Consider the following 22,588-nt stretch of genomic DNA (forward strand, 5'->3'; position numbering starts at 1 on the left):
TCCAATTTCAAATCTTACCTTTTTATCATCACCACAACACCTTTCCTCCACTGACACCTTGAGTTATGCTCTATCTCCTTTTGATAAACTGCGTGTCTGGCACTTTCCTTTTTTGCACGACACTTGCAAATGAGTGATTGGTGACTTTAAATTACATTTTACTATGTCTCAACCACTAGAATATAAACTCCTTCAAGTGCTGTATTTTTAACACTGACAAGTATTTGCCATATGACAAAAAAATCCATAAATATTTATTTTCAGCATGTATATTTAGAATATATCCATTTAAAAAATATCTGAAATTCAAATGCACTGACAGATTAGGAAGGTGAGAGTGAGTTTTAACTTCATAAAATAATTTCCCAGAGGAGCCCTTTAAACATGGAAATTTTTTATGGCATCTAAAATTGATTTGGCAGAATTTGACTCACATTCCTATGTAGGAACACACACACACACACACACACACACACACACACTGATTGCATAGTCATAGGCTGCAGACTCACTTGTTAAAAATCCCCTTTTTAAGCCAGGAACCAAAGGCAATTATGAAAAATCTGGAGAACAAAGTCACATATAGAAAATAAGTCTGATTATTTCCAGAATGTGATACCGACAAGAAAAGTCAGATGCTTTCTGGGAAACTGAGAATGTGGAGAGTGTGTCTTCCCAAACAATCATTCCCAATCTGTCTTCCTATAGTGATCGGTTTGAGTCAGTTATTTGGTGTGTTTCTTTTATTATTATTATTTTATTATAAAGTGGTTGTTTTCTGAAACAATCCAAGTTGACAGCTTCTTTTTACGTTTTTTTAATTATCTTTATTGGATAGAGACAGCCAGAAATGCAGAGGGAAGGAGAAATAGAGAGGGAGATATAGGGAGACCCTGAAGCCCTGCTTCACCACTCTCAAAGCTTTCCCCTTCAGGCAGGTATTAGGGGCTTGAACCCAGGTCCTTATGCAGTGTAACATGTGTGTTCAACCAGGTGTGCCACTGCCTGGCCCCTCATTTCTCAGTTTTACACATAACAGTCCTAGGTTACTGCTCTAGGTCTTCCTCTGCCATCATGTTCCAGAACCTTAACACTTGCCCCAGAGTCTTTTACTTTGATGCCATACACTAATTCAATCCAAAATCTGCTTTGTGTTTTCCCTTTTGATCTTATTTTTCAACTTCTGTGTATGAATGGGATCATCCCATGTCCATCCTTCTCTTTCTGCCTTATCTCACTTAACATAATTCCATCAAGCTTCATCCAAGATGAGGTGAAGAAGGTGAATACACCATTTTTATTAGCGACTTAATATTAATTTACAAAATTACAAGATAACACAGGTGTAATTGTACACTTTTCCCACCACCAGAGTTCTGTGACTCCTCTGGAAACTGCAGTAGTTCTCCCAAAATCACAGATGTGGGTTAACTATTATTTCTACAACTGCATATATTTACATATATTTGCCCAGGTATCCTATGGTCCTGACTTCTTATCCATTCTTTTTTTTTCCTAATTGATTTAATTAGGATAAGTGGGGTACAATTCCACACAATTCCTACCACTAGAGTTACATATCCAATCCCCTCCATTGGAAGCTTTCTTATACTTTATCCCTCTGGGAGCATGAACCCAGGATCTTTATGAGGTGCAGAAGATGGGAGTTCTAGCTTCTGTAATTGCTTCTCTGCTGAGCATGGGCATTGGCAGGCCTGTCTCTCTCTTTCCCTAGTGGGCAGGATTCTGGAGAAGTGGGGCTCCAGGGTACATTGGTGAGGTCATCTGCCCAAGGAAGTCAGGTTGGTGTCATGGTAGCATCTGCAACTTGGTGGCTGAAAAAGCATTAAGATATAAATCAGGGGGGTTGGGCAGTGGCGCAGTGGGTTAAGAGCACATGGAGCAAAGTGCAAGGATCAGCGGTGTAAGGATCCCGGTTTGAGCCCCCGGCTCCCCACCTGCAGGGGAGTCGCTTCACAGGCGTTGAAGCAGATCTGCTGGTGTCTATCTTTCTCTCTCCCTCTCTGTCTTTCCCTCCTCTCTCCATTTCTCTCTGTCCTATCCAACAATGAACAACATCAACAATGGTAATAATAACCACAACGAGGCTACAACAACAAGGGCAACAAAAGGGGGGAGAAATGGCCTCCAGAAGCGGTGGATTCATGGTGCAGGCACTGATCCCAGCAATAACCCTGGAGGGGAAAAAAAAAGATATAAAGCAGGACAAATTGTTTAATAACAGGAACCTAAAGGTAAGAATAGAGCAGATGAGATTTGGGGTCTCCATTTTAGAAAAAGCTCGTTGGTCTATTTTAGGTATATTCCAAGGGGCCCGTGACTACTAATTTTTGCCTGAGCCTGACAGCTAACATGCAGGTGGGTGAAAGGTATTGTCTGGGGAGATGGTATCAGAGTTGGAAATAGGACTCGAAAGCTGAATCATGGCAAAGACCAGTTCCCAATTATGGGGAAAGTATATAAGTATTATTAATGGTAATCAATTTGATCTGGGGCCCATATTCAGCACAGGAGCCTGTGTAACCTCTGCATTCCTGTAGGTCTGAGCTCACATTCTGTGGTCATAGCTGGGAACCTTCTAGGCTGCAATCATTGCAGGACCCGTTTTCCTTGAATGGCAGAGTATGGTAGCTTAACCTCACTTTGGAAATGGGGAAGATACCCTCCTCACCTACTTCCTATTTCACTTCCCTCAATCACTCCAAACCTAACCTTGTCACACAAAGTGAGGGCTACAAAAGTCAGATAAAGGCATCTCCAGCATGGCTCCTTTGGTCACTACTAGGCCACCTTGTCTCCTGGGGGCCTAGTCAGGAAATCCTGGGGTTCCCACACAAACATGATGGGCCTAGACCTCTAACAGATCCCTCTTTCCACTATCACTGGGCCTCTCCATCAGAAACAACATAGTAGACCCTCCAATGGGACAAGTTGACAGCTCTCTACCTCTGAGCACTAAGTATGATCTGAGTTCTCCTAACTATCACTTACTTTGTGTATTTCATACATTCAGAATGAGCAAAACTATAAGAATATCCAGTAGCATCCAAGAGTTGGTACTGGAAAGGAAAATCAGTTTAGTATAATTAGACATAGGGCATGAGTCAGCATATCAGACAATGAGGCTGGGAAATTTGACAAAGACCAGGTTCTCTAGGCTATTTCCTGCCCTACTAAAGTTTGATCTATATTCCTGGAGAATTAATGAGTGACTTTAAGCAGAAGGATGACATAGCCACCCATTGTGCATTTTAGATGGATCAGTCTAGAGACAATATAAGGGTAGACTTGAGGGGAATCAGACTGAAAAACACGAAAGCTGAGACAATTCTAGCCTGATGATAAAGTCTCAACTACAGTAAATAGTAATTGGGATGGCTAAGAAGAAGTGAAATTTCCTAAATATATAGAGATAGGAAAGGGATTTCACATTGGCAGAGTCAGTTGACTGGATGAAACAGTAAAGCACAAACATATAAAAGAAAGTCCTTAATTAATCCGAGATCTATAAATGTTTGACTTATAAATGGAAGGCTGGAAGGGTGGGTGGCTTTCTGTGCATGTAGTTTGGATATGTCAGTGCTGAAAGTTTAATTTTGTGATGGAACTCATGAAATGCCAGAGATTTAGAACTGCATGTTACTTTTTTTTTAATTTAAGAAAGGATTAATTAACAAAACCATAGGGTAGGAGGGGTACAACTCCACACAATTCCCACCACCCAATCTCCATATCCCACCCCCTCCCCTGATAGCTTTCCCATTCTCTATCCCTCTGGGAGCATGGACCCAGGGTCATTGTGGGTTGCAGAAGGTAGAAGGTCTGGCTTCTGTAATTGCTTCCCTGCTAAACATGGGCATTGACTGGTCGGTCCATACTCCCATTCTGCCTCTCTCTTTCCCTAGTAGGGTGTGTCTCTGGGGAAGCTGAGCTCCAGGACACATTGGTGGGGTCTTCAATCCAGGGAAGCCTGGCCAGCATCCTGATGGCATCTGGAACCTGGTGACTGAAAAGAGAGTTAACATACGAAGCCAAACAAATTGTTGAGCAATCATGGACCCAAAGCTTGGAATAGTGGAGAGGAAGTGTTGGGGGGGGGGGTTACTCACTGCAAACTCTGGTGTACTTCTGCTTTCAGGTATATATTTTGCAGTAATTTATGGATACGTGTGAACATATGCTCTCTCTCACAGAAACTGGTGTATATCTAGGTTTTGGGACTTTGTTAGAAAGTGAACCACCTGAGATGAAATTAGAGTATACTATGAAAGGAAAGATCTCACCCGAGTAATGAAGCTGAAGGGTTGTCATTCCACACTTGAAGTCTCTGGACACAGTCTGAAGTGAAGCATGTTGAGGTGGCAATCGTTGCGTTGGTTAGGTTGTGATCGGCGGATGCAATATTATTTGATATGGATTGGGAGAGGCATACGGGAAAGTGGGCCCTATCCAAGGGTTCCAGGACTGGGGGAAGTAGGGGCTCTATAGTGGAGATGTGAGGTTCCTGCTGTCTTAGAGTTCCAAAAGACAATCGATAGTTAATGTTATCATCACATTATTTGGTAATTGGGTTAACTTTGAAAAGTCCTTTTGTTATGGTTTGCTGTACAGTACCCAGTATCTTGTATATAGCTGTGCTATTGGATGCTTCTGATCTACTTGGTCTAGGCTTTTGAGAGAGTCTGCATATCAAATACACAGCCAATATATATTAAAAAGATTCAGTTTGTGTTTTGAAAAACTTTGAGACATACAATTGATTTTCCCCCTACATTTTGCTAGGAGTGTACATAAACACCATTCCCACCACCAAAAGACTGTGACCCATCCATCCCACCCACTCCCACCCCCCAATGGCCCAGGAAGCTGCATGTCTACCCCTCACCACAGGGTTTTTACTTTGGTGCCCTACTTACAATTTGATCAGGTCCTGCTTTTAGTTTCCCTTTCAGATCTCCTTAGTCAACTTCTGTTGATGAGTGGGATCATCCCTTACTCGTCTTTATCTTTCTGACTTAGTTCACTTAACATAATTCCTTCTAGCTCTGTCCAAGATGGGTCAGAGAAGGTGGATTCATTGTTCTTGATAGCTGCATAGTATTCCATTGTGAATATATACCACAGCTTTCTCAGCCATTCATCTGTTGTTGGGCACCTGGGTTGCTTCCAGGTTTTAGCTATTATGAATTGTGCTGCTATGATCATAGGAGTACATACCTCTTTTTGGTTGGGTGTTATGGAGTCCTTGGGGTATAACCACAGGAGAGGAATTACTGGATCATATGGAAGGTCCATGTCTAGCCTTCTGAGAGTTTTCCAGACTGCTCTCCACAGAGGCTGTACCAACTTACATTCCCACAAGCAATGTAAAAGGGTTCCTCTGTCCCCACATCCTCTCCAGCATTTGTTGCTGCTGTCCTTTTTGATGTATGCCATTCTTACAGGAGTGAGGTGGCATCTTAGTGTTGTCTTAATTTGCATTTATCTGACAATCAGTGACCTAGAGCAGTTTTTCATATGTTTGTTAGCCTTTTGGATCTCCTCTGAGGTGAATGTTTTGTTCATATCCTCTGCCCATTTTTGGATGGGGTCATTTGCTTTTTTGGTGCTAAGTTTGCTGAGCTCTTTATATATTTTGGTGATTAGTTTCTTGTCTGATGTATGGCATGTGAAGATCTTCTCCCATTCTGTGAGGGGTCTCTTTGTTTGTTTAATAATTTCTTTGGATGTGCAGAAGCTTTTCAATTTGATGTAGTCCCATTGGTTTGTTTCTGCTTTAGTCTTCCTTGCAGTTGGGTTTGATTCATCAAAGATGTCCTTGACGTGTAGGTGGGAAAGTGTTTTACCAATGTTTTCCTCTAAATATTTGATTGTTTCTGGTCTGACATCTAGGTCTTTGATCCATTTGGAGTTGATTTTTGTTTCTGGTGAGATAAAGTGGTTCAATTTCATTCTTCTGCATGTTACAACCCAGTTTTCCCAGCACCATTTATTGAAGAGAGCCTCCTTTTTCCATTTAAACCTTTGGGCCCCCTTATCAAAGATTAGATGTCCATAGGTGTGGGGATTTATTTCTGGGATTTCAATTCTGTTTCCCTGGTCTGTGTGACTATTTTTGTTCCAGTACCACGCTGTTTTGATGATGATGGCTTTATAATATAGTTTAAGGTCTGGGAGTGTGATGCCTCCATTTCTGTTTCTTTTCCTCAAGATGGTTTTGGCAATTCTAGGTGTTTTCAGGTTCCAGATAAATGATTGTAGTGTTTGTTCTATTCTCTTAAAGAAGCTTGTTGGAACTTTGATGGGTATTGCATTAAATTTGTATATGGCTCTGGGGAGAATATTCATTTTGATGATATTTATTCTTGCAATCCATGAGCATGGGATATCTTTCCATTTCTTGGTATCAGTTTCTATTTCCTTGAGTAACGACTCACAGTTTTCTGCATACAAATCTTTCACTTCTTTGGTCAACTTGATTCCTAGGTATTTGATTGATTTTGCTGAAACAGTAAATGGGAGTGATTTCTGGATGTCTTCTTCTTCAGATTTAGTGTTTGCATAAAGAAATGAGACTGATTTTTGTGCATTGATTTTGTAGCCTGATACCTTGCTATATTGCCTATTAACTTCCAGTAATTTTCTGCTGGATTCTTTAGGTTTTTCTATGTATACTATCATATCATCTGCAAATAGTGAGACCTTGACTTCTTCCCTTCCAATCTGTATTCCTTTGATTTCTTTCTCTTGCCTGATTGCTATGGCAAGAACTTCCAATACTATTTTGAAGAGTAACGGTGACAGTGGACAACCCTGTCTAGTCCCCGATCTGAGGGGGAATGCTTTCAACTTCTTTCCATTGAGTATGATGTTGGCTGTAGGTTTGCTATATATAGACTCCACTATCTTGAGGAATTTCCCATCTATTCCCATTTTTTGTAGAGTTTTGAGCATGAATTGGTGTTGGATTTTGTCAAAGGCTTTCTCTGCATCTATTGAGATAATCATGTAGTTTTTGGCTTTGCTTTTATTGATGTGGTGAATGACATTGATGGACTTATGGATGTTGAACCAGCCTTGCATTCCTGAGATGAATCCCACTTGGTCATGATGAACAATATTTTTGATATGTTGCTGTATCTGGTTGGCCAAGATCTTGTTTAATATTTTGGCATCTATGTTCATCAGCGATAGTGGTCTGTAGTTTTCCTTTTTTGTTCTGTCCCTATCAGCTTTTGGTATCAGGGTGATGTTGGCTTCATAGAAGGTGGAAGGGAGTATTCCTGTTTCTTCAATCTTATGGAAAAGCTTAAGAAGTATGGGTACTAACTGTTCCCTGAAAGTTTTATAGAATTCGTTTGTGAAGCCATCTGGTCCAGGACTTTTGTTGTTGGGGAGATTCTTAATAACGGTTTCAATTTCTTTGTCTGTGATTGGTGCATTTAGATTTTGTAGTTCTTCTTGGTTCAGTTTTGGAAGGGCATATGCTTCTAGGAATTGTTCCATTTCTTCCAGATTCTCTAGCTTGGTGGCACATAGTTCTTTATAGAAGTTTCGCAGGATTCTCTGGATTTCTGTGGTGTCAGTTGTGATATCTCTTGCATCGTTTACAATTCTATTAATTTGAGTCTTCTCTCTTTTTTGTTTGGTGAGTCTGGCTAGGTGTTTGTCAATTTTGTTTAATCTTTCAAAGAACCAACATTTGGCTTCATTGATCTTTTGTATGGTTCTTTTATTGTCGATGTTGTTTATTTCTGCTCTAACTTTAGTGATTTCTGTCCTTCTGGATGCTTTAGGGTTCCTTTGTTCCTCTTCCTCTAAGTCCTTGAGGTGTGAAGTAAGGTTATTCCTTTGAGCTTCTTCTTGGTGTTTAATATGTGATTGTATGGCTATAAGTTTCCCTCTCAGTACTGCTTTAGCTGTGTCCCAAATATTTTGATAGTTTTGTGTCTTCGTTTTCATTTGTTTCTAGGAATATTTGAATTTCCTGCTTGAGTGACTCTCTTACCTAGGGGTTCTTAAGGAGTGTGTTGTTTAGTTTCCAAATTCTGTGACTTTTAATAATTTTCTGTTTGTTGTTAAATGTTAGTTTTACTCCACTGTGGTCTGAGAAGATACTTGGGATGATTTCAATGCTCTTGAATTTATTGATGCTGTCTTTGTGGCCTAACATGTGGTCTATCCTTGAGTATGTGTTATGTGGATTTCAAAAGAAGGTGTATTCCAGTTTTTTGGGGTGCAGGACTCTGAAGATGTCCAAGAGGTCTAGTCTGTCAATCTCTTCATTCAATTCTCTTGTATCTTTATTGGTTCTCTGCTTTGTTGATCTGTCTAAGTGTGAGAGTGGGGTATTGAAGTCTCCCACTATTATTGTATTACTATTGATGTATTTTTGAAATTCTATCAGTAGGTGCTTAATTTATTTAGATGGTCCTTCATTGGGTGCATAGATGTTAATAATTTTTAAGTCTTCTTGGGTGATTGATCCTCTAATCATTATGTAATGTCCTTGCCTATTTTTTATTACTTTATTTAATTTAAAATCTATCATGTCTGAGATGAGAATGGCTGTTCCTGCCCTTTTTTGTGGTCCATTAACCTGTATGATAGTTTTCCATCCTTTCACTTTAAGTCTGTGTTTATCTTGTGACAGATGGGATTCTTGCAAGCAGCATATGGTTGGGTTATGTTTTCTGATCCATCCCCCCACCCTGTGCCTTTTGATGGGTGAGTTTAAGCCATTGACGTTTACTGATATTATGGATTTAATGTATTGTAGTGCCATTGTTCAAAAAAAAAATTTGTTTGCTCTGATATATTTCAAGTATTATAGTGATGTTCTTGTTTATAAGAGGTCTTTTAGAACCTCTTTCAGGGCCAACTTGGTGCTGGTTGCCTCCTTCAACTGTTGTTTGTCTAAGAAGTTTTTTATCCTTCCCTCTAGTTTGAATGAAAGTCTAGCAGGATATATTATCCTTGGTTGAAACCCTTTTTCATTCAGGGCTCCATAGATATCTTGCCATTCCCTTCTGGCTTCTAGAGTTTGAGTGGAGAAGTCTGCAGATAATCTTATGGGTTTTCCCTTGTATGTGACATTTTGTTTCTCTCTTGCAGCCTTTAGGATCCTTTCTTTATCCTTACTTCTTCTCATTGTGACTATGATGTGTCTTGGTGTCTTCAGGTCTGGGTTGATTCTGTTTGGTACTCTCTGGGCCTCTTGAATCTTGATGTCCTTTCTGTTATTCAGGTCTGGGAAGTTTTTTTCTATTATTTCCTCTAGTATGTTTGCTTCCCCTTCCTCTCTTTCTTCCTCTGGCAGGCCAATTATATGAATGTTACTTCTTTTGATATCATCCCATATGTCTCTGTTGTTGTTTTCAGTGTCTCTCAATCTCTTTTTAAGCTCTTTCACCTCTTTCTTCGTTTTCTCTAACTCATGCTCTGTCTGACTAATTCTGTTTTCTGCTTCTGTTAGTCTGCTTTCCCTTGCCTCAGCTTCTTTCTTCATTACAGCTATTTCAGCTTTCAGTTCTCTAATTGCCTCATGATAATCAGTATTTTCCTTGGGGGTCTCAACTGTTGTTTCCCTAATACTGCCATTCCTTTCCTCCAATGTTGTTTTCATTTCTTTGATTAATAAGTTTATTATTGCTTGCATACTTTTCTTATCTATGGTTACTTCTGGCTGATTTGTAGTTTCTTCTGGGCTCTTGTCTTCATTCATTGGAGTAGCAGTTTTATTTGTTTTTGATCTACCCATTTTTTTTTTATTTATTTGTTTCTTTTTTTATGCTCTGTTGTTCCTCAGTTGTTGTGTCTTGAGTACAAGCAACACTGTACTAAATACCTTTATGACAATTGCACTCACCAACCTCAGGAACTACAGTAGCAACTGAAGCAAGTATTGAAGCAGTTTAATCTTTACCAGTTAGCCAAACAATTTATCCAGTCCGTGAAAAAATAGTAACCAAATCCCAGTGAAGAAGAAAGAGAAAAGAAAGAAGGGATAGCAAGAATAGACAATTATGCAGATCTACTATCCTCTGTATATTCTAGGGGTAACAAGAGGGGAAAGGGAACTAGAGCAGAGATACACACATAGAGAGTCCACTCTGAGTCAGATTTCTTCCCCAAAATAATTCACAAATTCAGAAAGGCAAAGAAGAAGGAAGGAAAAAGTGTATGACAAGATAAAAAAAAAAGGAAAGAAGAGACAAGAGAATGAAAAGGGAAAAGATAAGAAAAAGAGCTGTAATTAAAGAGCAGTGAAAGGAAAGGTTATTTTTATTACTTTATTTTTTATTTAATTTAATTTTTTTGATTAGCTAGGAGGGGGAGGGAGGGGAGAGTCTGTAGAGGAGGTAGGATTAAGGAGACAAGTTCCTCCCACAATAGATAAGATGTCCACTACCCTAGTACTGAAATATATGCTAAGAGTTAATTCTGATCAACCTAAAGGGGGGTAGATATATGCATTTATATAATATTAATAGTAAAATAGAGTAGGAAAAAAAATTAAAATAAAAACCCTGTCCCAGATTACCTCAAACCTTGTGATCAGAGGCAGCTGATTGTTACGAATGAGAAAAAAAAATAACCTCAGGACTAGACAAGGATAGCTGAAATAGACAGTTATGCAAATCTACTATCCACTGTATATTCTAGGGGTGGCTAAAGGAGGAAGGGAAGTTGAGCAGAGACACTCGCAGTGAGAGTCCACACTGAGTCAGAATTCTTCCCCAAAATAATTCCCAAATGTGTATCAGTGAATTCAAAAAAGCACACTGTTTGGTGGTGTGGGGGCTGGGGGCTGTGGCTTTGGAAGCTGTAGGATTAAGGAAGAAAGGATGACAAGAATGAGAAAAAGAAAAAAAAAGAAAGAGAGAGAGAGAAAAAAGAAAAAGATGAGAAAAAGAACAGTCATAAAAGAGCAGTGAAAGGAGAGGGTTTTTTAAAATGTATTTATTTTTAATTATTTAATTAGATATGCGTGGTGAGGTAGGGGGGGTTGGCTACTTAGAAAGAAAAAAGGCCAGAGGTTTCAGAAGGGTATAGACTTAGAATGAATGATACTCTCTGGTGGGACAGGAATTTGGTAAAGAAAGAAGCCAGGGACTGGTTTTGGGGGAGGGAGAAGAGGGAGGAGGTATGCTTAAAAATTAAAAGGAAAAAAAAATTTTTCCTACTCTAATTCTTAACCCAAATTAAGTTATAGTCACCTCCTTGGTGTCACCGCTAGGACCCCTTATTGACTGGCCTACTAAAGGCAGAAAATCCTACCGTTTCCAGGAAATGTGGTCAGAGCTCAAGCCACTAGCAGCTTCTCAGTCTGCCATCTTCCTGCATGTTACTTTTTAAAAAATATTTATTTACTTTTTGTTGCCCTTGTTGTTTTTATTGTTATTATTGTTGGTGATGTCATTGTTGTTGGATAGGACAGAGAGAAATCGAGAGAAGAGGGGGAGACAGAGGGGGAAGAGAAAGATAGACACCTGCATACCTACTTCATGGTTTGTGAAGCGACTCCCCTGCAGGTGGGGAGCCTGGGGCTCAAACTAGGATCCTAGCTCCCGTCCTTGCACTTTGCGCCACGTGCGCTTAACCCGCTGCTCTACTGCCCGACTCCATTGCATTTTACTTTGATAGGTTTCGTTACTCAATCAAACTACCCATCACTCAAACCATGAGTTCTGTATTTCAAACACTGTGCTGAGCTCTGTTGATCTAGAAACAAGTAGTCCTAGCCAATCCCTTCAAACATTTTACATTTGTGGTAAAATAAATAAGTAAAAATTATAAACTAAGGAGGTCTGTGAGCAAAATATGTGTACAGAAGATCAACATTCCAAGTCCTTAGATGCGAGAGAGTTGGCTTTGAGTGATGTGAGTAGCTTTCCACTGAATGTCCTAATGGAGAACATCCAGTCAAATCAAAGGAATAGTTAAATATTAATAAGAGGAAAAATAGGAGTTCAAAGGTGAGAGTTGGCAGAACTGTATTTGAGAACTATAAATAGCAAGGGTACCTGGGAAGCTTTTTTTTTCTAGTCATATACAAGGTGTGCTGAATAGTTCTGCTTTGTCTGTCATAGTAGATATATAAGCACTTGGAGAGTCTTCTAAATGATTGTCTGTGAGAACATGTCATTCTTGATCCAAAGACATAAAATAAAAGAGAACTGACATTGAGGTAAGGGAATGTCCCCTCTGCTCACTCAGCCACTTCACATATGACTCCTAAGACAGGGGAAATCTTTCATATTCTACGACTTCGTGAGTTGGAAACTCTTTGTTTAGTCTAATTCCTTCATTCTATTAGTGAAAACACTGGGACCCGGAGAACATGTGACTTGTTCAAAGTCATATGCACTAATATTCTGGGATGGCATGAAGCTACTATAAGTAAAGTTCATGGTGTCCAGGCTTGGTCCTCTTTGAATATTTTCTTCAGTTACTTTTGCTTGTGCAGAATTAGCATCTGTAGAAATCTCCTCTAGTCATGGGCTTCCCACTGGAAAACAGTGATTGGCATGAAGGAGTATTAGCTTATTTTCAGTGGGCACAGTCGTGATGTGCCTTGTGCTCCCTAGAGAAGAGCTAATTTTCCCAGCTCTGTGTTCTGAGGAAAATGTCTCCACTTTTGATAGATGTTCTAATTCAACAATTAGCAGTAACTATGGCATGCCAAAATTACCAGTTGCTAAAGCCTCATTTCACCAAATGGGTGACATAGGGTATTTTTATACCAGGCAGCCTTGGGCTAAGTAGCTTGAAACACACACTTGCCCAGCATTTTTCTGGCTTATGTGTTTCACCACTAACTAATTTATTTTTAAACATTCTAAAAATGTGCCTATCACAACAATTTCTTGATAGTGGGAAGAGAAATGAAAAGAACTCAGTGCTGTGTAAAAAGGTATCGGTTGAAGTATTTCCTTCTCAGCTCTTGGTACCATGATTACAGGGAAAGATTGACAACCATTCAGCCAATGGACAGCTTTGTTCAGAAGGTCTCCAAATGGCACTGTGGCCCAGGAGGGGCTGCGGCTGATGAAGTGTTGCTGCCCAAGCAAAGAGAACGCTGTTCCAAAAACAACTCTGCTCCAGTGCAGGTTAGGAACAGGATGTGCATAAACCTCAGAGTTTGCTGGGTAAAGTTAAGAGACAATGGATTTTGTCTCAGTGACTTCAGTTCCCTTTGCTACATTTTTCTTTGACGTACTGACAATAATACATTTCTTCCACCTGTGCATTGCACCGTAGGTTGTCACAACCTCTATTTTTCCTCCAACAACAGCTTCTCTCAGAAAAAAAAATCAACCTCTGAATTTTGAAATAACCACAGGGCTTCAGGGTTGAAAACTCAGCAATAGCTTTTCACATCTTCTAGACTATATATATTTTAGTAAAATGCATACACATGCAAACATACACATATACAAAGGAGTCCTCAATCACAATATAATGATATCAATTATACATGCAGCGTGTGTCTAGGAAAATGTTAAAAACTGATTACAGTGCAGGCAAAGAGTTTTTCCAGTCATTTCAATCATTTTGATCAACTTGTCAAATTCAATATGAATGTGTTTTTTTAAATATTTTTTTCAGTATGGTTTAGAAGACTTCATACTGGGGATAGGAAAAGTTTTACCTGTACTCTTTTTTTAATTTGTAAATTTCTTTATTAATTGGATAGAGACAGCCAGAAATCAAGATGGAAAGAGGTGATAGAGAGGGAAAGAGATGGAGAAACACCTGCAGCCCTGCTTCACCACTCACAGAGCTTCCCCCCTTCAGGTAGGGACCGGGGGCTCCAACCCAGGACCTTGCTCACTGTGACATGTGTGCTCAAGCAGGCATGCCACCACCAGCCCCCTAGCTGTAGTTTTTGTTTTTTTTATTATTTTTTTTTCCCTCCAGGGCTATTGCTGGGCTCGGTGCCTGCACCATGAATCCACCGCTCTGGGAGGCCATTTTTTCCCCCTTTTCGTTGGTTGTAGCCTCGTTGTGGTTATTATTATTATTGCCATTGTTGATGTTGTTCGTTGTTGGATAAGACAGAGAGAAATGGAGAGAGGAGGGGAAGACAGAGAGGGGGAGAGAAAGATAGACACCTGCAGACCTGCTTCACCGCCTGTGAAGCTACTTCCCTGCAGGTGGGGAGCCGGGGGCTCGAACTGGTATCCTTATGCCGGTCCCTGTGCTTTGCGCCACATGCCTAGCTGTAGTTTGTAGTCACAGCTGGATGCTTTATAAATGGTTTGTATTACTGGCACTGTGCATTTCCTCAGAGGGCATCTTTATGAGTTGCTAGTATGCTTTATGCAAGTTGATTTGTTTATCATATGACCTATTCCATACACATGTATGTACATGATAAGATGTGGCACTATCCCCAGAGGGACCCCAGAGTATAGGTGGCATTGCAAGGCCTTTTTTTTTTTTTTTAAAGAAAGGAGACATTAACAAAACCATAGAATAAGAGGGGTACAATTCCGCACAATTCCCATAACCCGATCTCCATATCCCATCCCCTCCCCTGATAGCCTTCCCATTCTCTATCTCTCTGGGAGTATGGATCCAGGGTCATTGTGGGTTGCAGAGGGTGGAAGGTCTGGCTTCTGTAATTGCTTCCCTGCTGAACATGGGCATTGGCTGGTCGACCCATACTCCCAGTCTGCCTCTCTCTTTCCCTAGTAGGGTGGGTCTCTGGGGAAGTAGAGCTCCAGGACACATGGATGGGGTCGTCTATCCAGGGAAGTCTGGTCAGCATCTTGTTGGCATCCAGAACCTGGTGGCTGAAAAGAGAGTTAACATACAAAGCCAAACAAATTGTTGAACAGTCACGGACCTAAAGACTGGAATAGTGCAGATGAAATGTTGGGGGGTATTCCCTGCATGCTCTTGTGTGCTTCTGCTTTCAGGTATATATTTTTCCCTAGTTTATGGGCGTGGGTGAACCTATGCTCTGTCTCAGGAGACCTGGACTATATCTAGGTTTGGGGACTTTATTGGGCAGTGGACCACCTGGAATGGAATTAGAGAATACTATGAAAGGAAAGGTCTCACCCAAGTGATGAAGCTGAAGGGTTGTCATTCCACACCTGAAGTCTCTGGTCACAGTCTGAAGTGCAGCATGCTGCGGTGGCACTCGTTCTGTTGATTAGGTTGCGATCTGCAGAGGCAATATTATTTGCAAGGCCTTTTTTTTTTGGTGATATAGAGATTTCACACAACAGGCTGGTCTCAACCTGGTTATTCTATATGTATATTTGCCTCTTTAATCTTTTTTATCTCTAGTAGTGAATATCCTCATATTCATTTCACTTTCATCGTTTGCTTATCCTGGACATCACACTTTGGAGACTATAGATGAACCTTAGTGGTACACCATTGTGTTTTTTCTTTTTCTTTTTAATTTCTTTATTGGGGAATTAATGTTTTACATTTGACAGTAAATACAATAGTTTGTACATGAATAACAATTATCAGTTTTCCATATAACAATACAACCCCCACTAGGTCCTCTGTCATCCTTTTTGGACCTGTACTCTCCCTCCCACCCACCACAGAGTCTTTTACTTTGGTGCAATACCCCAACTCCAGTTCAGGTTCTACTTGTGTTTGCTCTTCTGATCTTGTTTTTCAACTTCTGCCTGAGAGTGAGATCATCCCATATTCATCCTTCTGTGTCTGACTTATTTCACTTAACACGAATTTTTTCGAGGTCCATCCAAGATCGGCTGAAAACGGTGAAGGCACCATTTTTAATAGCTGAGTAATATTCCATTGTGCATATAGACCATAACTTGCTCACCCACTCATCTGTTTAATTGCTACCAGGGTTATTGGTGAGGCTCTGTGCCAGCATAATGAATCAGCACTCCTGTTGACCATTTGCTCACCTTTTCCCCCTCCTTACTTGGTAGGGCAGAGAGAAATTGAGAGGAGAGGGGAAGATAGAGAGGCAGAGGGAGAAAGAGACACCTGTAGTACTTGTTTCAATGCAGGGGTTTGAACTCGGTTCTTGAGCATAGTAGCTTTGGGTGATTAACCCAGTGCCCCATCACCAAATCCCCTCCTTTGTATCTTTGTTACTTGCTTTCTTTGTAAAAGATTCACTTCTCCATGCTTTAACCCAATCTATCAGTCACTACTTCTTTGAGTAGCCACTAAGATTTTCAAAAGTTCTTACTTGTAAAATGTCTACCTGTTCTTGTAAACCCTCCTCTATTAACCTTTTTTTTTAAATTATTTAATTTACATTTTCATTACTAATTTAATAGTGATTTACAAAATTATGAGATAGCAGAGGTATAATTCCACACCTTTCCCACCACCAAAGTTCTGTGTCCACATTCCCTCCATTGGAAACTGCAGTGGTTCTCCCAAGGTCACAAATATTAGTTGACCATGCTTCCTGCAACTGTTAATATTATACATTCGCCTATTTTTTTTCCTATGGTTCTGCCTTCTCTTCCCTTCTAAGTCACACCTACACCTATTACTACTTCTGAATGTCCTTTTTTTTCTGTCTTTTTTTTCTTCTCACTACTAGTCCTGATGGTCATCTTCCCCTAATATCTCTCCCTTTCTGGGAATATGGGCCAAAATTCCTCATGGGGCACAGAAGGTGAAAGGCTGACTTCTATAATTGCTTCTCCACTGGACATGGACATGGGCAGGTGGATCCATCCCCCCAGCCTGTTTCTGTCTTTCCCCGGTGGTGCAGGGATCTGGGGAGGTGGGTTTCCAGTATTATTATTATTTTGCTTTCACCAGCAGTGCCGTTTGATGACTTCTAAATTTTCCCAATGTCTTCTGATCTTCCTCAATATTTTCTTTGTACTTGTGACACTTATTTTCTTTGTTTTGTCTTATACTTTGGCTGAAACCACTCACCATATACCCAGTCTGTGCCAAGCAGTACGTTGTCACATTTATTATTGCTATTAATGACAAAGACAGAGAGGCAGAGAGAGTGCGATAGAGTAAAGTAGACTACAGTACCAAAGTTTCCCACTGTGTTGGGGGCTGGGTTCTAGTCTAGGTCTTGTCCATGGCAAAGCCGCACTCCATCCAACTGAGGTATTTTGCTGGGCCATCGCATTGGGCTATTGTAATACTCTCTGTTCTCTTTCTAGGTCCATAATAGTGACTAGGAAAACAAAATTTAAGAAAGTGTAACTTTCCCAAGAGCACATTACTAATGAACTTATAGTCAGAAAAACAGACTAAATGTGATCTCTCTTTTTAAATTTTGATTTATTTATAAAATTAAAGCACTGATAAGACCATAGAATAAGAGGGGTACAATTCCCACCACCAGAGCTCCATATCCCATCCCTTCCTTGATAGCTTTCCTATTCTTTAACCTTATGGGAGTATGGACCCAAGGTCATTGTGGGATGCAGAAGGTGGAAGGTCTGGCTTCTGTAATTGCTTCCCCACTGAACATGGGTGTTGGCAGGTTGATCCATACTCCCAGCCTGTCTCTCTCTTTCCCTAGTGGGGCAGGGATCTGAGGAAGTGGAGCTCCAGGACACATTGGTGGGGTCGTCTGTCCAGGGAAGTCTGATTGGTATCCTGGTAGCATCTAGAACCTCTTGGCTGAAAAAGAGTTAACATATAAAGCCAAACAAATTGTTGATAAAGGTAAAGGCTGGAACATTGCAGATGAAGATTTGGTGTCTCCGTTTTGGAAGTAACTAGTAGGTCTATTTTAGGTATATTCCAAAGGGCCCATGACTTTACTGGTTTTTGCCAGAGCCTGACATCTGATATGCAAGTGGATCCAAGTTATTGCCTGGGGAGATGATGTCATGGCTGGAAAAAGGGCTAGAAAGCTGAATCAGAGAAGAGAGTAGCTCCCAAATATGGAAAAAATATATTAATATTGTTGACTGTAAACTCCATGGATTTGATCTAGGGCCTCTTTCCTGATATTTCAGTGACCTGATTCAGATCATCTTTGTATGATTTAATCCACAATAAAAATACCACACACTCTGGGGAGAGAGCATAATGGTTGTGCAAGAGTCTTGAATGCCTGAGTCCCTGAAGTCCCAGGTTCAATTCCCCACAACCTCATAAGCCAGCGCTGATCTGTACTCTGTCTCTTTCTCTCTCTCTCTCTCTCTCATTAAAAAATATAAATATTTTTAAATGCCACACACTACTTGAAGACTTGATCAGTGTCTTATTTACGACAGTGCTGATTATATTATACTTATTAAAAATTGACTCGGGGAGTCAGGCTGTAGAGCAGAGGGTTAAGCGCAGGTGGCGCAAAGCACAAGGACCGGCATAAGGATCCCGGTTCGAGCCCTGGCTCCCCACCTGCAGGGGAGTCGCTTCACAGGTGGTGAAGCAGGTCTGCAGGTGTCTGTCTTTCTCTCCTCCTCTCTGTCTTCCCCTCCTCTCTCCATTTCTCTCTGTCCTATCCAACAACGACAACAACAATAATAACTACAACAATAAAACAACAAGGGCAACAAAGGGAATAAATAAATAAAATAAATATTTTTTAAAAAATTAAAAATTGACTCGATTTTCATTTAGTCAAACTGTAGCTGAGGGAACTTGGGAGAGAGGTCAAAGAAATGTTTGTTCTCCAAGTGTCTTTAGAGTGGTCAGGGTGACCAGGATGGAGAAGCATTGGCTCAGTCAACCTCAGTCAACATAGGTCTTTGTTTTTTAGCTTTCTAGAAGTTGCTGCTGCCTACCTCCTGGCTGCTACCCAATCTTTTGTAGCTTTAAATATTCACTATGTTAATACTTATTACAGAATAAGTGGCAATTAACTTTTCATGGCATAATTTCTATGTTCCACTGGAACAGTGCTAATAGTACATTGTGTCTGTCCTTTCAAAGAATCCACCTGTTTTTTTTTTTTTGTGTGTGTGTGTGTGTATGTGTATTGAGAGGGGGTGAGAGATGTGGAGGATGCAGCAGGCTAGTACTGTGAATTCTGGATAATATTGGTGTTGGTTGAAGGAGTTACTCACTAAATCAAGAATTAGAGAAGATCAGAACTACAAAGGAGGTCAAATTCTGTGTGTCTTCATTCAACTCTCTCCTGGAAATTTTTTAATTGTTTGAGACACAAAGAAAGCCTTTCTCCATGGTCCTTGATACTTTATATTTCCTGGTATTTTAGTTGGTAATTGGAGTCCTGTGTTACAGACTGATTCTTCCCTTAGCAGTAGACAAGATCCAGGCTTACAGACAAGTGTCACAATTAATTTCTCTGTGTCCTATCTCTTCTCATATATTTGTGAGAACACTTCCCATTTTCCCTTTGCAGTTCCTCTACCTCTAGCTCATGTTCTTCTCATTTATGTTTTATTTTCTGGAGTATAATTTTCCCTTAGACTGAAAATTTGTTTCCCCAGACTTTGCTCTTTGGGAAGCCAATGTCAGTAACTCTTTGCCTGGTTTTAAACTCCATAGCCCATGGTCAGTCTTTATTCCTGAACTCCAGGCCAATTCCGAGACCAGAATATACATTCTTAGTAATCTTTGCTATAATTAATTCTGGGAGTTGAGTGCCAAGTAGTATGGGATGGAACTAAAAATTGAAATAGCTATAAATGGTCCAGGAGGTGGCACAGTGGTAAAGCTTTGGACTCTCAAACATGAGGTCCCGAGTTCGATCCCTGGCAATACATGTGCCTGAGTGAGGTCTGGTCCTTTCTCCTATCTTTCTCATAAATAAATAAATTTAAAAAATTGAAATGGAAAGAGAGTATCTTAACTACATAACTCATTAGTGAATAGGAAGACCCTCAGCCAATTCTAACTTTCACAGAAGTTTGGGAAAGAAACTCAGCATCAAGTTTACCACGGTTCTATTTGACGGGGAAGACAGAAATTAAAGTGTTAGGAGCAGAGTGTAAGAGTGTAAGTGTTAGTAAGACTGTTGGTAATTTTGTCTGTGTGAGTTGTTTGTGTAACTTGGAGAAGTCAACTTTAGCTAGAGGTGAGCTAGACATAATGTAAAGGTGGTTGGGGTCAGGTTCCAGTTTTAATCTCTAGCACTGATGTAAACCACAGCTGAGCAGTGTTCTCTGAAAAAATAAATAAATTAGGACCTGGAGAATTGTATAATGGTTATGCAAAAGGCTTTCATACCTGAGGCTTTACGGTCATAGGTTCAATGCCTTGTACCCCCGAAAGACAGAGCTCAGCAGTGGTCTGGTAAAACTAATCAATCAATAAATAATAAATAATATAATTTTAATTTTAATTCCTGATAGTCCTTAGCAAGCATTATGACTTGGAGCAAGTTAAGTTCTGTGAACCCATTCTTTAAAAATAAGATACATGATATTTATCTCAAAAGTTGAAGTGAGATTTAAAAAATGTATTATAAAATTTTAGACAAATTTTATTAGTGATGTAACAGTGATTTACAAGATTATAAGATAGTAGGAGATGGTGAGTAGGTAGCATAATGGTTATATAATAGTTATGCAGAGACTGTCATGCCTGAAGCTCCAAAATCCCAGGTTCAATCCTCTGCACCACCATAAGCCAGAGCTGAGCAGTGTTCTGGTTAAAAAAAAAAATGGAGAGATAGAGAGAGAGAGAGAGAGATGATAGGGGCAGAGTTAGTTCCACACCACTCTGACCAACTGTAATCTCCCTCGCCATTAATCATATGAATAGCCCTATTAGTATAAACATTAGCATTATGTTAACTATATTCTCAGTAAAGAGCTCTACCACAGACTTTAAACTCCATACATTCTAGTGTTGACTTAGCATAGAAAGAGTGCCTTGGGAGATAACTGAGCTAATTAATCTGTATTCCAGACCCTATGTCAAGCACATAAGCACATTATTCCAAAGTTTAGTCACCACTCCTCTGAAATATCATTGACTTTATTTTACATACGACAAATCTGATCTATAGAGTAAATTCATACAAAATTTGTACGTGGAAATGTGAGGGAAATAACTGTGAATCTCAAAAATCTTTGGAGCATACTTATAATTAAATCTCTAAAAACTAAAAATGATTTGTTTTCATTGGAAATTCAAATTTCACTTTGTATTTTTCTGTATTTGCTAGAACATGTGAAAATACACCAGACAAGGAAGGTTTCGTTCATCACACTTTTAGGCAAATTGCACAGGTTATTACTCTTTCCTTCCTGGAGATTTAATTTCTATGGAACCATTCCAGGAAAAATGGAATAAACTTGACAGAGGTGGAGTTCTGGTCCAAGAACTCATCTGCAGATGATGCAAGTTTGGCTAAATGTGTTTTGCTCACTTAAATAATTCTTGTGGAAATCCTATACAAGAAGATGTGAAGTCAGAAGTTTCGTAGGTAAGCTTCCTTTAGTGGTTAGAGTCCAGAAGTAGAGCAGAGTGTTGTACATTTGTTGTGGGAAGTATATGGCCTATTCTGGGGAGATATTGTATGGCCTGGAGCAGAAGACATTTTTTTTAGTTGATTTAATAATGATCAACAAAACCATAGGATGAGAGGGGTACAATTCCACATAGTTCCCACCACCAGAGTTCCATGTCCAATCCCCTCCATTGGAAGCTTTCCTATTCTTTTTCCCTCTTGGAGGATCATTACTGGATGCAGAAGGTGGAAGGTCTGTCTGGCTTCTGTAATTGCTTCTCTGCTGGACATGGGCGTTGACAAGTCAATCCATACTCCCAGCCTGTTTCTCTCTTTCCCTAGTGGGGCAGGTCTCTGGGGAAGTGGGGCAGGTGAAGTCATCTGCTCAGGGAAGTCAGGTTGGCATCATGGTAGCATCTGCAACTTGGTGGCTGAAAAAGCATAAAGATATAAAGAAAAGCAAATTGTTTTAAAATAATCAGGAACCTGAATCTCCTCCAGCTAGACCTGGCTTAGTTTTGGTTTTCCGTGTCCACTTCACAATCTAAACTCAGACTCCTGATAGCTTCCAAATAACACTCTGCATATTCTGTCCCATGCCAGAATGCTTCCTAATGATCTCTCATAGCCTTTTTTTTTAAAAAAAAATTTATTTATTTATTTATTCCCTTTTGTTGCCCTTGTTGCTTTATTGTTGTAGCTATTATTGTTGTTATTGATGTTGTTGTTGGATAGGACAGAGAGATATGGAGACAGGAGAAGAAGACAGAGAGGGGGAGAGAAAGACAGACACCTGCAGACCTGCTTCACCGCCTGTGAAGCGACTCCCCTGCAGGTGGGGAGCCAGGGGGCTTGAACTGGGATCCTTATGCCGGTCCTTGTACTTGACGCCAACTGCGCTTAACCCACTGAACTGCCATGGGACTCCCACTCATAGCCTTTTTAATGAAATGTCAAAAACGTTAGCTTGGAATAAAAGTCCTTATCTGCTACAGAGCGAGCATAACTGTCTTTCAGGATCCATCACATACCCCTTCTTCTCCCCAGCCCCTCATTCCATGTCCTTCCTTAAGCTGGTCATCTCAGATTCAGCTTTAGCTCCATCTCGCTATTTCCTTAGATATTAGCTACTGAGTCAGACACACTGTCGATATAGCTGGCTCTTCTCGAGACACCTAAATTATTTCACTCTCAGTTGCAAGC

This window comes from Erinaceus europaeus, chromosome 13 (assembly GCF_950295315.1).
Source record: "Erinaceus europaeus chromosome 13, mEriEur2.1, whole genome shotgun sequence".
Lineage (NCBI taxonomy): Eukaryota > Metazoa > Chordata > Mammalia > Eulipotyphla > Erinaceidae > Erinaceus > Erinaceus europaeus.